We start from the raw sequence: 13,518 nt of genomic DNA, 5'->3' as shown, positions 1-13,518 counted from the left end.
AGATTCGTGGAAGCAGCTAGGAGGAAGTAACTCCCCTTAGTTTGGCTTTAGCTTATTTTGGAAGCCAAAGCACCTTCACAGCTGAACCAAAGGGACCCTTAGTATCAGATCATCTCGTACTGAAGAGATTCCAGCTCTCAAGTCTCTGCTGCTGTTGAGTAGAGCTTTGATCAGGTGCTTGTAATCTTGGGACTGTCGGATCATCTGATACATTAGACATGATCCGCTGGTTGTAATCAATTTCTGGATTTTTACTATGACTTGCACTTGCTATGATTTGGATGACTTGTTTTGGACAATCTTGGTATGATTTGGACCTAAAAAGGTGTAATGAACATGGCACCATTTATGCCATTTCGAGTGATTTTGGTGATCGAATGACAACACAACACTTGGACTAATATGATTGTTAAGATGATCATTCTCAGGTTTTTAGGATCAAGTGATGACAAAGAGAAAGAAAATATAGGCGTAGCAAGGACCGGAGGGCCGCCCCTACGGGGGTTCCGCTACCCGGTTAGCGGACGGGGGTCGAGGGGGAGCCGCCCCTCGCGGGTCTCAGGGCAGCGCCCTGAAAGCTCTTCGGATCAGGAGCACCGGAAGAACCGATGCCTAAGCATCGGTGCATCCGACGCTTGTCGGAAGAACCGACGCCTTGATGTTTGGTGCAGGAGGAAATCGAAGGCCAAGTCAGCCTATAGGCACCGGTTGAACCGACGGTCCAAGAAAGGGCATCGGTGCATTGGGCGTCCTATGTTCCAGAGACGATGTCAAGTGCCCAGGAGAAGTTTCTTCAGCACCGGTTTAACCGACGGTGCATCGGAGTATGGCATCGGTGCAATGACGTCAGCGCCCAGAAGAAGATTCTTAAGCACTGGATGAACCGGTGATGCATCGGTACAAAGCATCGGTTCAACCGGTGATCACTGCGTCAGCTGTCAGAAGCTCAACGGCTACTTTGGGTTGTGAGTGACCGGATGAACCGACGCTACCCCTGCCAGAGGCATCGGTGCAACCGGTGGTACGCAGATTTTCAGCTAACCGTTGGAGCAACGGCTACAAGACTTGGTGGCCTATATATACGCCTCACCCCGGCCTTTGAAGATTGCTGGAGTCCCAAGACACCTCATACACATCCAAGAACATCTCCAAGCCATACAAGAGCTCATAGATCATATCCTTAGCTTATAGCACTAGCTTTGTAAAGTGTGAGTGCTAGATTAGCTCTTAGTGAGTGTGATTGCAAGGCCTTGAGCCTTTGTGCTGTGATTCTCTAGTGAACCAAAACAAGAGCTTGGTGCGCCGGCACCTTGGAGCGTGAAGCTCGCCGGCAACGTCATCGACCCTCCGACTTGGTGTGGAGCGGCGACGACACTTTGTGCGGGGGACGTGGAGACCCCCATCCTTTGTGGAGAAGCTCCTTAGTGGAACCCGGGGCCAAGGTGACCGTGATTGTGTTCACGGAAGAGACTTGGTGGCCGAGTAGCAATACTCTTAGTGAGTGCTACAACAACGTGGATGTAGGTGTGCCTTTGTGGCTAACCGAACCACGGGATAAACACCCGCGTCAAGAGTTTGCTATCTCCTATCCCTCTCTTTAAGCTTCCGCATTTCATACTAGCAATTTGTGTGCCTTTACTTTCATAGAATAGTTTCTTGATAGGAAAGGCTTGCTAAACTCTTTTGGGATAGGGGTTTCACACTAGAAGAACCTAGTTGCACATCTAGATAGCATGTTTTAGTTTAAGTTTTGTGCAAACTAGTTGGAGCCATAGGTCTAAGTTTTTATTAGTGCTTAATTCACCCCCTCCCCCTCTTAGGCTAGAGCACCCGATCACTTTAAAAAGGTTACAAATATGTGCCCCATATTAGTCCCAATAACTATATTGTCCCTCAATCACTAAAATCACAATAATGACCTAATGTGACATTTTTCTTACCGTTTCTAACAATAGGATAAGATTTTCACTAGTTATGCTGTGTTCTTATTCAAATTAAAAGGTGTTAATCAACAAATGAGTTCTTCATATCACACTCAAGCTGATATTCTGAAGGAGTGAATGAATCATACATGCAAACAATTTTGCGTTTACTTTGTCATGCTTGTCCAAGATAATCGGTTGAATTTTGGTCAGTTGGCGTTTAGCTTGTTCAGATCCCCTTTTGAATTTCTTTACATGGTCATTCTCCTAGAAGTTTTGGGGATTGAGCCTGCTGACTCTTGTCAAAGGTTAAACTTAGCGAGTGGTTACATGAAAGAGATCTCATGCAAAATTTAATTAAGCAGCATTTAGCCGTGTTCAGCAATGAATGAAATGCCAAGCTGATAAACATCCTTTAGAGAGAGAACTTGGAATTAGGGATTTTGTGTATTTGAAGCTTTTAGGAATTTTACATCCAAAGTAGATGAACACGAGACACCAATGGAACATGGAAAACCTTTATGAGAAAGAACCGGAAGACAATTTCTATTGAGGAGAATTTACAACCATCGATAGTACAATTACAATAGCCTGTCTTAGATGTCATGCTCAAGGGTCTAGAACTTACTTAGACATAGGAGTTGATTAGGCACTACTTGTGGTGACAACCTACGTACTGAACTGTTCCTTCCGCTGTCCAATTTACCTCAATTCTTGGGTACTTAAGTACTTTTATTATTAGGAATAGTTGGAGGATTGGGATTCTCGTGAAGATGACATTGGGCAACATAGAAGAGGTGGTGAGCATGACAGATGGTTTGGTTAGGGCGGATCAGCTGAGGTGAATGACAAAGCTGGTTGAAATGGTGGATCATCATCAATCAACTGGGACCGTGCTGGAGGTAAAAACAAAACCAATCCTTCTATGTCTGATGAGAATAGAGATAGGTGTGATATGGATCAGAAGGATAAGGGTGTGGATGCTGTTAATCATGATGATGTGCATATGAGGGAAAAGAATACTGATAATGTGGAAGGGAGGAGGTCTCTTGATGGGCTGTGGGGTTCAGGAGTGGATCTCAAATTCCCTCCCAATAAATTTTGTTGTGGAGTCTGTTTCACAACCCAAAATTACAATATTTTTGGCTGAGAATATAGTTTCAAAAATAACTACCCACCGTCCGAATTTCGAGAATTTTCTAGATTCTAGAAATTATTCTCATTTTTTAGAGCTAAATCCATTTAATAGAAAGTTCTAGAATCTTTTCCTTGTCGTTCAAGTATTTTGTTTGGACTTCTCGTGTCCCAAACAATCTCCATAATTTTCATTGGATTTTTCTGGGTTTTCTCATGAATTAAAAGATTTATCTAAAGCTTTCTAGATTTATTTTAAGCTTAGAAATATATTCTAGAAAACTGCATTTCTTTTTCTCAACCTAGATTCAATCTGGCTCCTTGAAACCCTAGATCAATCCATGTTGGCGTTGTCATTTTTCCAGTCTAAAGAAATATTCATCTTCCTCCGTCCAGTTCCCTTAATCCGGCTGCCTTCCTTCTCTTGGACCCCGTCGGACCACCTCCCTCCCTCCCCCCCCTTCTCTCTCTCTCTCTCTCTCTGGCCAATTTTTTCTTGACCAACCTGTCTGACTTGCGTCGTTCTGTTCCACACCTCTCTTTTTCATCTTTCCATAGGCCCCAGCCCTTTGGGCTGAAATTATTTTGTACTTTTTCCAGACCCAAACTATCACCTCTTTTCCTCTGAATGGGTGACCTTCGCGCTAATGGGTCGAACCTGTGTTGACCCAAACCCAACCTGTGAGCTCGGGCTCTTTTCCTCCTCTTTCTTCTTCTGCAGCCTTTTCCCCTTTTGTCCATGACCGAATCTAGTTCGGGCCACACGAACCTATCTCGGCCTGGGTCGATCTCATTGTCCTTGGCTATATGTGACATTTGAGACAAACTCAATAGTTTATTTATAGACCAATTAGTTGTATTGAGCATATTAGCTTGTGCCAGATGTTATATATTCAAAAATAAATGGAGTTAAATCGAGAAGCTTATGGCCGCTTTATCTGATGAAGTTAAATGGAGCTGGTGCAGAAGGCAGAGATGGATCAAGCTCCATGCGAAGGTAGTAGTTGTAGCCGAGCACCACCCCGCTCAGGTTACCATAGCAGCAGCAAGGAAGACGAGGCACTGAGTCCTACATGCACTTGTCGCACTCCTCCGCTGTCCGGTCCCTCATGCACTGCATCAACCCGTATATGGTTCCGTTGGGGACAGGATCAAACACGGGCTCCCCCATTGCGAACATAGGCGCCACCGGGGCTGTTGATGATGTGCGCGATGAGGCAAATCATGAGCGTGTAGTAAGTGTTCTCAAAGGCATTCTTGTCACATTTTGTGGTACCCCTGCTCGTAGGTGGTTGGCGTGTTGGTGTCGGCGTAGCTAATGAAGCAGAACATCGGCGCCGGATACGTCACGGTGGAGCCATCGGCGCCGGATACGTCACTGCGTGGTGCAGTCGCCCCAGGTGGAGTCACCACGGTAGATGCCTTGAACGAAGGCGAGGTCGCTTTCTCCTCTTCTCACCAGATAAGTTTCAATTCCATGCTTTTGTCATCAAAACAAGAGTTGAATGGGATTGTTTCCTATGATTCCAAAAGCCAATTTCTATTCATCCAAACAACAGAATTGGAATATCGGTTCAATTCGATACCATGACTTATTTGATATTGAACCCAATTCAATACCGCATCCTCCAATATCAACATCCAAATGGACCCTTATAATGTTTGCTGATTTTTTTTAGGGAACAGGAGGGGCGTGACCCCTACTGATTATATATATTTAAATAAAAAGAGAACTTGGTTTCAGAAGTACACTTATAAGATACGATGAAGGTAGAAAAAGAATCAGCCAAATTATGAAAGGCTTTCTATCCATTGAGACATGTATGGAGAAGCACTCCCGGCGCACGCAAAATTGCCCAGGCAAATTCGTTTCCAAATTAGTGTTCCACATTAGCTTGTATGGAACGATATTTCTGAAGATCAAGTCATTTCGGGCCTTCCAAATGCACCAGGCCATGAGGATGATGATGTCCATAAAGAAAGGGACTTGTAACTGGTTTCTAAATTTTTCTTTACCAGCTATATATATGCTTTATGATCAACGCATATCTACCTCGGTTGAAGCTCCGAGATTGACATCTCATTCTCTGAAACAGTGGTTGTCGAAGACTGTTTATTGCTGATCAGCGGCACATCACAGCTCCCGGCACCAGATCTTAATGGGTGATCCGATTCAGTTAAGCCAGAGCTGAAGACGAAGGCCGGCCTAGATGGGGCTCGTCTGTCATCGGACGTTGAGGTCGGACTGCTGAGCATAAGCACCACCGCCGAGGCGTCTGGCCGATCCACCGGGTTTTCCTGGACGCATAATAGCCTAATCTCAGTGCAGTTGAGGACCTCGCTTTCCGCGTACCCAGACTCAGCTAGCAATGGGTCTACCACATCCACCATTGAACCAGCCCTCCACTTGTCCCAGACCTTCACAGATCATTGATCGATGTAACAATATACATGTACGTGTATGTGAAACATATGTGACATGGAAGTATCCTTACTACATTGCCAAAGCTGACTTACATGGCTCAGAACAGATATGGAGTCTGAAGTGTCGCTGTATGCGCTATTGTTCTTTCGCCCGGTCACCATCTCTAGGACTATGACACCGAAGCTGAATATGTCCGACTTGGTCGAAACATGCCCCCAGTAGGCATACTCTGGAGACATGTACCCGCTGCGTGCATCAATGGAGTGTAAGTGTATTGACAGACTTCACTGCTTGTTGTTTGTACTTACAGGGTTCCAACTGGTCATCTTGTTATATCTCTAGATTGGTCTATGCTGAAAGCTCTGGCAATTCCGAAATCTGAAATTTTGGGGTTCATATCCGCATCAAGCAATACGTTGCTCGGCTTTAGATCTCTGTGGATGACCTTTAAGCGCGACTCCTCATGGAGATAAAGAAGTCCCCGCGCGATACCACAGATGATGGAAAACCTCTTGCTCCAGTCCAGCTGCTGCCGTCTCATTGGATCTGCACTCAGATAACAAGAGCTGTAAAATAGAGGATAAATATATGAGAAATGTCTTATTAGAATTTTAACTGTAGTTTGATGGATACCGGAAAGGAAGGTATCTAGGCTTCTATTGGGCATATACTCGTAGATGACCAGCTTCTCTTCTTGCAAGGACACCCCCAGGAGCTGGACCAAGTTCCTGTGCTTGAGCTTTGCAGCAAGCACGAGCTCGTTCTTAAGCTCTTGAAACCCCTGTGAGGAATCCTGGGAAAGCCTCTTCACAGCTATTTCTTCCCCATCCTGTAATGTACCCTGCACAAGGCTCATCTTCAACTGATCAGTCGTGTATTTGATTGTGCCTTTTAGTTAGAAAGAAACATGCAACTGTGGTGGAAGTGCTCAGTACAAATCCACTCAATGTCTCCTTTAAGAGAACTCTAGTTGGAAACAAATTAATTTAGTGGCATACTCCCTTCGTCTTGAAATGTAAGTCATCCTGTGAGTGTTTTACTATGTCCAGATTCATAGAATATTCAATGAATCTGGACATACAGTTTGTCTAGCTTCAGAGAATGTTCAATGAATCTAATAAAATGCCAGAATGACTTACATTTCAGGACAAAGGGAGTAGTCTTATTTCTAGACTAGTACATGTTAATTTAAATGTGGGCATGATTTTATTTGTGTGGAATGTCCATAAGAATGATTTATTCACAGTTAAGTCAATGTATAAGCACCTAGTCAAGAAAAACATTAAAGTTACACGAGAAATTTTGCACAGATTCCTCTCAAAATAAAAAATTTCATGTCGTATGTTAAAAGGGGAGTAATCTTAACGAAAGACAATTTAGTTAGGAGAAATTGGAAAGAAAGCAAAACTTGTTGCTTTTGTAGTAACCCGGAAACCATCCAACATTTTTATGGCGTGAGTACATTTGTTCAGAGAGACGCATTGGCTCAGGTTTTGGGCTCTATTGCAGCGCATTGATGATAGAAAGGATGAGATTGTCAAAGCATGCCAGTGTCTAGAGTTAAGATGCATGGAGTTCTTCGCATCCCATGGATGGCTGTTTATTTTACACATTGGTCAATAATAATGGACCATATGTTTTAAATTCTATATGGAATGTAATAATTTTGGACCGATACCTCTTCTATAAAGAGGTTTGAAGTCAAATGTTTTCCATTATCTAAAAAATAATTAAGAGCCCGACACCAAGTACTGCACTGTCAACTAACACACATAAACAAAAACACACACAAAGAGACAGGGAGGGAGATGAACCTTGAACACTTCTCCAAAACCTCCCTCTCCAAGTTTGTTTTCTTCAGAGAAATTATTTGTTGCAGCTTTTAACACCACTAGATTAAGTTGCTCGGGTTCAACATAACCCATATCTTCTTCTTTGATACTGCTGTTGTCTCCCATAGAAAAACCTGCACAAGGAGAAGGTGGACTTCCTCCTCTTATTGAAAAACGTGCTCAGGCACGGTCTCGAAAAAGGAGAAGGTGGACTTAACCGGTGAATGATTGAATCACTGATAAGTGGAATCTAGTTTATTTGCTTGTTTTTCAGGAGTCATCAACTTTAAGTAAAAACTCAATGTCAATATAAACTTTGTGAAACGGGGTTTAAAGACATCTTAATTTATAGTAAAATACATGGGCGGTCCTCAAACTTATCTTGAGGTTTCATCTAGGTCCATAAACTCTGAAAATGCATTTTTAGATACCTAAACTTGTCCAAAGATGTCATTGGGGTCCCTAAACTCTCAATGTGTCATTTCGGTCTCTGAACTCTCAAAGTGAATTTTCATATTTCTAAAAATTACCATCAATTAGTTGTATTAAAAATGGACTGTTAGTAAACTGTTTTTTCAGCCAATTCATTTAGAAATCTTACCACTAAGTCCATTTTAACTATGAATTAGCAGCTTATTAATCATATATCATGGGTAAATCTAGATCATTTTATATCATTGCTGGATATTATAGTTTTTTCGTTTAACATGGAGATATCAATGCTAATTCTGAATGTTTCGTAAATATGCAGCATGCGCATTGTATAAATTTACTATAATAATTTGTTCCCATCCTCAATAAAAATCAAGATAGAAATTTTATTAAATTTGAAGTAGCAAAAGATTTTTTTATTAAAACAACATTTATATTAAATTAAACATAGCATCTTGAGAGTTTACGGACCTGCATGATACCATAGGATAAGTTTATGGACCTAAAAATACATTTTGAGATATTAGGGACCTTGTGACACCTTGAAACAAGTTCAGTAATTTAAAATAGTTTAGGGACCTAGATATGACACATCAAAATTAATTTATTTAGGGACCGTTGGTGTACTCCACTCCTTAATCTATATATAAGCTATGTAAGCACAAAATCCTTTTCGGTTGTATTTTCCGATCCCATCTAACTTTACTCCACAGCAGTAATTATTGAAAGTATGGGGGTACCTGGCCCTTTTTTCTTCCGGTTGAGATTTCTCCTGTACAGCGAAACACCAACGATGACGACTACGGCGAGCACTGCTCCAACAGGGATGGCGACGGCGCGAGTCACATTGACCCGGTTTTTTCCTGCGTTAGGAAGGCCGTTAGTCACCGGCCTAGTTCTTTCTTTCTCCATACTCATGTCACATCTACTTTCCCAAGTGCTACACCAACTAGTTCCACTTGTGGTAAGTTAACAGAAAGGATCTGCAACTCATCAGTTATTCAGTTGACATCAATACTTCCTCACATGTGTAATATAGGTGAGGCTATGATTTGTTTATTAACAAATTGGGCTGACTCTAGGCCGCTAGTCTTGATACCACAGTAAGTTGCATTAACTAATTGCCTAATATTCAGGGCACCTCCAGTAGTAGTAGTAAAGCCACTGGCATCAGCGAATACACTCTCTCACTAAGGTCCCTGTTCTGTTCGTTCACGCAGAGTTAACGGAGGCACGGCTCGCTATATGAATTACTGTATCGTACATAGTAGATACTAAAAAGTCAATGTAACTCTAGCAGAATTAATTGTAAACCCAGTATGAATTAACTGTAACTAGAAATTCAGGAGCGGGCGAAGCTTATTCCATACATGTTACTACTCCCAGGACTATTGAAGAAGAAGAAATGTGAAAGTAGGACGGAAAAAACTTGGGCGTGGAGATTTAATTATATACTGTCGATGGATGCAGTTGAGAAGCTCACCTGGGCTCTCTCCGGCTCCGGCGAAGATGGTCGACGGAGCTGGCGCTAGAAGCGGCGGCCCGCCGAGGGTCAGATTGTAATAAGGGTATACCTCCATGCGCAGGTAGCAGTTGTAGGCGAACACCACCCCGCCCGGGTGCCCCCTGCAGCAGCTCGGCAGTCGCTGCACCGCGTCCTGCAAGCACCGGCCGCACTCCGCCGGCGTCCGGTCCCTCATGCACTGTAGCAGCCCGTACATGGTGCCGTTGGGGGCAGCGGCGTCGTACACGGCCGCCCCCGTTGCGAACATCGGCGCGGGCGATGATGGCGTGCCGGAGCCGCCGTCGTCGACGGCGACGACGCGCGCGCTGAGGTTGTTCATCAGCGCGTTGTAGCTTCTCCCGAAGCCGTCGATGTCGGAGACCACGGCGGCGTTCTGGAACGGCGCCTGGAACGCGTCCTCGTAGGCGGTGGACGCGTTGGTGTCCGCGTAGCTGACGAAGCAGAACATCGGCGCCGGGATCGTCACGCCGGAGCCGTCGTCGTACCAGATGGCGGCGCGGCGGCTGCTTTCGTTGCAGCTGCTCCGGATGCTCAGCGCGGCGTCCCGGAGGTAGGTGGCGCAGCGGGCCGGCGTGGTGTCGCCCCGGCACGGCACATTCCCCGGACGAACGCGCAGTCGGTGCCGTTGCCGCGGGACAGGGAGGCGAAGCCCGTCGGCGCAGCGGACGACGGGAGCGCGTCCAGTAGCGCGACCACGTTGGACCAGAATGTGGTGTTGGCGAAGGAGGGGGACGACGGTGAAGGAGCTGGAGAAGGCGCCGACGACGGTTGGCAATCGACCACCAACCGTGAATCGGTTGTCCTGGGATGTCACGGCGGTGGAGACTGCAGAGGCTCGCCAGCATGGCGATGAAGAGCAGGTCACGGCCATGGCTATGACCGGATGGAGACGACGGCATGGCGATGATCAATAATTGGTGTGAAGCCGGTGGATGCCAGCGTAGACTTGGCGTTCGGCAAAGACGACTGAACTTCCCTGTTATAGTAGCACATTTGACCGGTGTGATGACAACCAAAATTGGCATTCGACAATACCGACCGGTCTGACCGGTACGCCCTAGCGGTCTGACCGGTCAGACGCTGTAGTCCGTTCGCCAGCAGCCGACCGGTCTGACCGGTAGGGTCGACCGGTCTGACCGGTTCAAGTGGAATCCGAGTACAACTAGGGATTTTAGTAGATTTAGATCTTGTAATAGGATTTCTTGCGGGATAAGTCCACCCTACCCTATAAATATAAAGGGTCACGGTCGATTAGGTATCCAATCGATCAAATCAATACAACTTTTATCTTTTTACTTTTCTCTTGCCCTAGCTTTTCCAATCTACTATTTGCTGTTCCTCCGTCGTCTCTACGTCGATTGTGGGCGTTCTAGATGGCCTGCCGATCCTAGAACAACCCTACGTGCGCCTGCCCCGATGGGTCCTTCCCGGGCGACGTTCGTTGGTCTCACCGCCGGTCTGCTCGGCGACAACCGGTCTGACCGGTATACCCGACCGGTCTGACCGGTCTGAGCATCGGCGCTGCATTGTGCCGTCGCTCGCTGCGCGTTCAAGCGTTTCCGTGTGTTGGCCCTAGTTCTGCTTCAACATACTTTTTGGCGACTCCGCTGGGGAAAGAATCAATCGGCTGCCATGGCCGGTAAAATTCCTAAACCTAGCGATGTTGATGCCGCCAACATCCAAAGGCCGACTGTTCAGCAACTTTCGGCCGAACAACAGAAGGCTCTTGATGACATCCAGAAGAAGATCAGAGAGGAGAAGGAGAAGGAGATCCAGAAGCTGGAGGAAGAAGCCATGAAACAGTACATCTCGCACTTCTCCATCGACCGACAAGGGAAGGTCACGGCGGATGCCGGCTTCGATGCTTCACAGTTTGAGGTAAAATTCGATGAGAGCGAACAGCCCGTTCTTAATTCTGAAATAGCTAATGCTATAGATGATGCTGTTTCTTCTCATGTGAATAATAAGTTGGAATTTATTTGTCAAAATATGCATGATATATTTAATGACCGTTTTAGCCGAATTGAAATACATCTTGGTATGAAGTCTGTCGGTAATAATGCATCTACATCTAATACCGATAAGACAATTCGTGGTTCGGCAATTCCAACTAATAATGCTATTGTGACTAATTCGGCTAATCAGCAAAGCCGAATTAATTATAATGCATCACCTCATGCCAATGTGCCATATGGCGCAGCAAGTTCGTTGCGACATTCCACACCGCCGAACTTTGCTCAACCTAGTAGTACACCGATCACAAATCGGCTTAACGCCGATGATGTTGGATCAGGTAGTATCAAAGAGGAGGTGATTAAGATATTTCGGCAAACTTTTGGTATAGAGCCTAAAGCCAAATGCCGATCTTATCAAAGGCCATACCCTGAGAATTACGATTATGTTGCATATCCTCAAGGGTTTAAAATTCCTGAATTTGTTAAATTCACTGGTGATGATAGTAGAACTACATTGGAGCATATAGGTCAATTTATTATACAATGTGGTGAAGCTAGCACTAATGATATTTACAAATTGAGGTTATTTCCTTTATCTCTATCGGGTGCTGCATTTACATGGTTTATTTCATTGCCACCCAATTCAGTTTTCACTTTTGCTGATTTAGAGCAAAAATTTCATGATTATTTCTTTAGTGGTGAAACTGAATTGAAATTGTCACATCTCACATCGGTTAAGCAAAAGATACATGAAGGTGTTTCTGAGTATATTAGAAGATTTAGAGATACTAGGAACCGATGTTATAGTTTGACAATTTCTGATAGAGATTTAGCTGATCTAGCTTTTGCTGGTTTACTTGATTTTCATAAAGCAAAGCTAGAGGGACAAGAATTTCTAGATGTTAGTCAAGTCTTACAAAAAGCTCTGGCTAATGAAAGCCAAGCTAAAGAAGCTAGAGATTCTCAAAAGTCCAATGAAAAACCTAATCGTCCTGTTTATGTGCTCGGGTGTGATTCCAATTGTTCGGACGATGAAGGTAAAGATGTTTATACCGCTGAATTTGTTTGGTCCTCTAATGATAAACCTTGCGCTTGTGGTTCTCTTAAGCCGATTCCTAAAGATCGGCAAGAAAGATTTACTTTTGATGTATCCAAATGTGAGAGGATATTTGATGAATTAAATAAGAATGGTTACATCAAGATGTCGCATGTCATACCGCCGCCTGAAGAATTAAAGCGGCGAGCTTATTGCAAATTTCATAATACTTTCTCTCATGCGACTAATGATTGTAATGTGCTTCGGAGACAGATTCAATCGGCTGTTAATGAAGGCCGAATAATTGTTCCACAAATGAAGGTGGATCAGAATCCTTTCCCTGCACATACACTTGTGCTTGAATTGAGTAATCCTAAAGTGTTAATTCGGCCAAATCAAGCCGAATCAACAAAAGAAAAAAATATAATCATTGGTGAAGAAAGGTCTGAGCCTTTGAAATCTCATCAGGAAGCTCCAGCAAAGAAGGTCCCTGAAGATTCATTGAAGAATTCAACGCTCGGGGGGCAAGAACAGAAGAAGGGCGCCAGGTCTGCTCAGACCGGTCTGACCGGTCTGGAGACCGGTCTGACCGGTCTGGAGACCGGTCTGACCGGTCTGGAGACCGGTCTGACCGGTCGATCTGGAATTTCTGGAAAGAATTCCAGAAACAAGAAAGAAAAAGAAAGACCGAGTTTTAAAGAACTCTTGGCCAAATATGAAAATAAAGGAGTCGTCCAGAAGTAGAGGGAACGACCGGACAAAGTCAAGGATACAAATCCATCATCGTCCCAGGAGCAATCGAGTTTGAGCCAAGGTAATTCATTTAATGGACCGATTGCTCCATGGTATTGCGGTATCCCTGTTATATGCCTTTGGATTATAGTAGAATGCACATGCAGTCATATTATATTCATTATCCTCCTATATATCCAAGCTTTGCTTCACAAAGACCGATTAGTGATAATCTGGTCAAAAAGAACATTGATTGCAGCAAGGAGTGTTAGAAGAACATAAAACAAGATTCAAAATATCTACAGCCGAAGTGGTGTCCTTCAGGTTTGTCTCACACCCAAAAGAGGAGGCTGCAAAGGATGCGCAAGAAAGATTCCATGGAACAGCAAGCAGAGGTTATACCAACAAGGTCGGCGACCATGAAGCAGGTATGGAAGCCCAAGCAAGTTGTTTCATCATCAACTTGAGGAAGAAGCAAGATACGGCCGATAAATCGTTATCGCCCGTAGACAATTTTGGTTCAGA

The 13,518-nt window shown here is 44.4% G+C and overlaps 1 pseudogene; it reads right to left on the bottom strand.

The window, feature by feature from the left end:
* Positions 1-4,721: 4,721 nt before the first annotated feature.
* On the bottom strand, positions 4,722-10,203 carry LOC120679618 (annotated as a pseudogene).
* Positions 10,204-13,518: the final 3,315 nt, after the last annotated feature.

This window comes from Panicum virgatum, chromosome 6N (genome assembly GCF_016808335.1).
Source record: "Panicum virgatum strain AP13 chromosome 6N, P.virgatum_v5, whole genome shotgun sequence".
Lineage (NCBI taxonomy): Eukaryota > Viridiplantae > Streptophyta > Magnoliopsida > Poales > Poaceae > Panicum > Panicum virgatum.
Note: the sequence above shows the minus strand (reverse complement) of the source record. Positions and strands in the feature narration are given on the sequence as shown.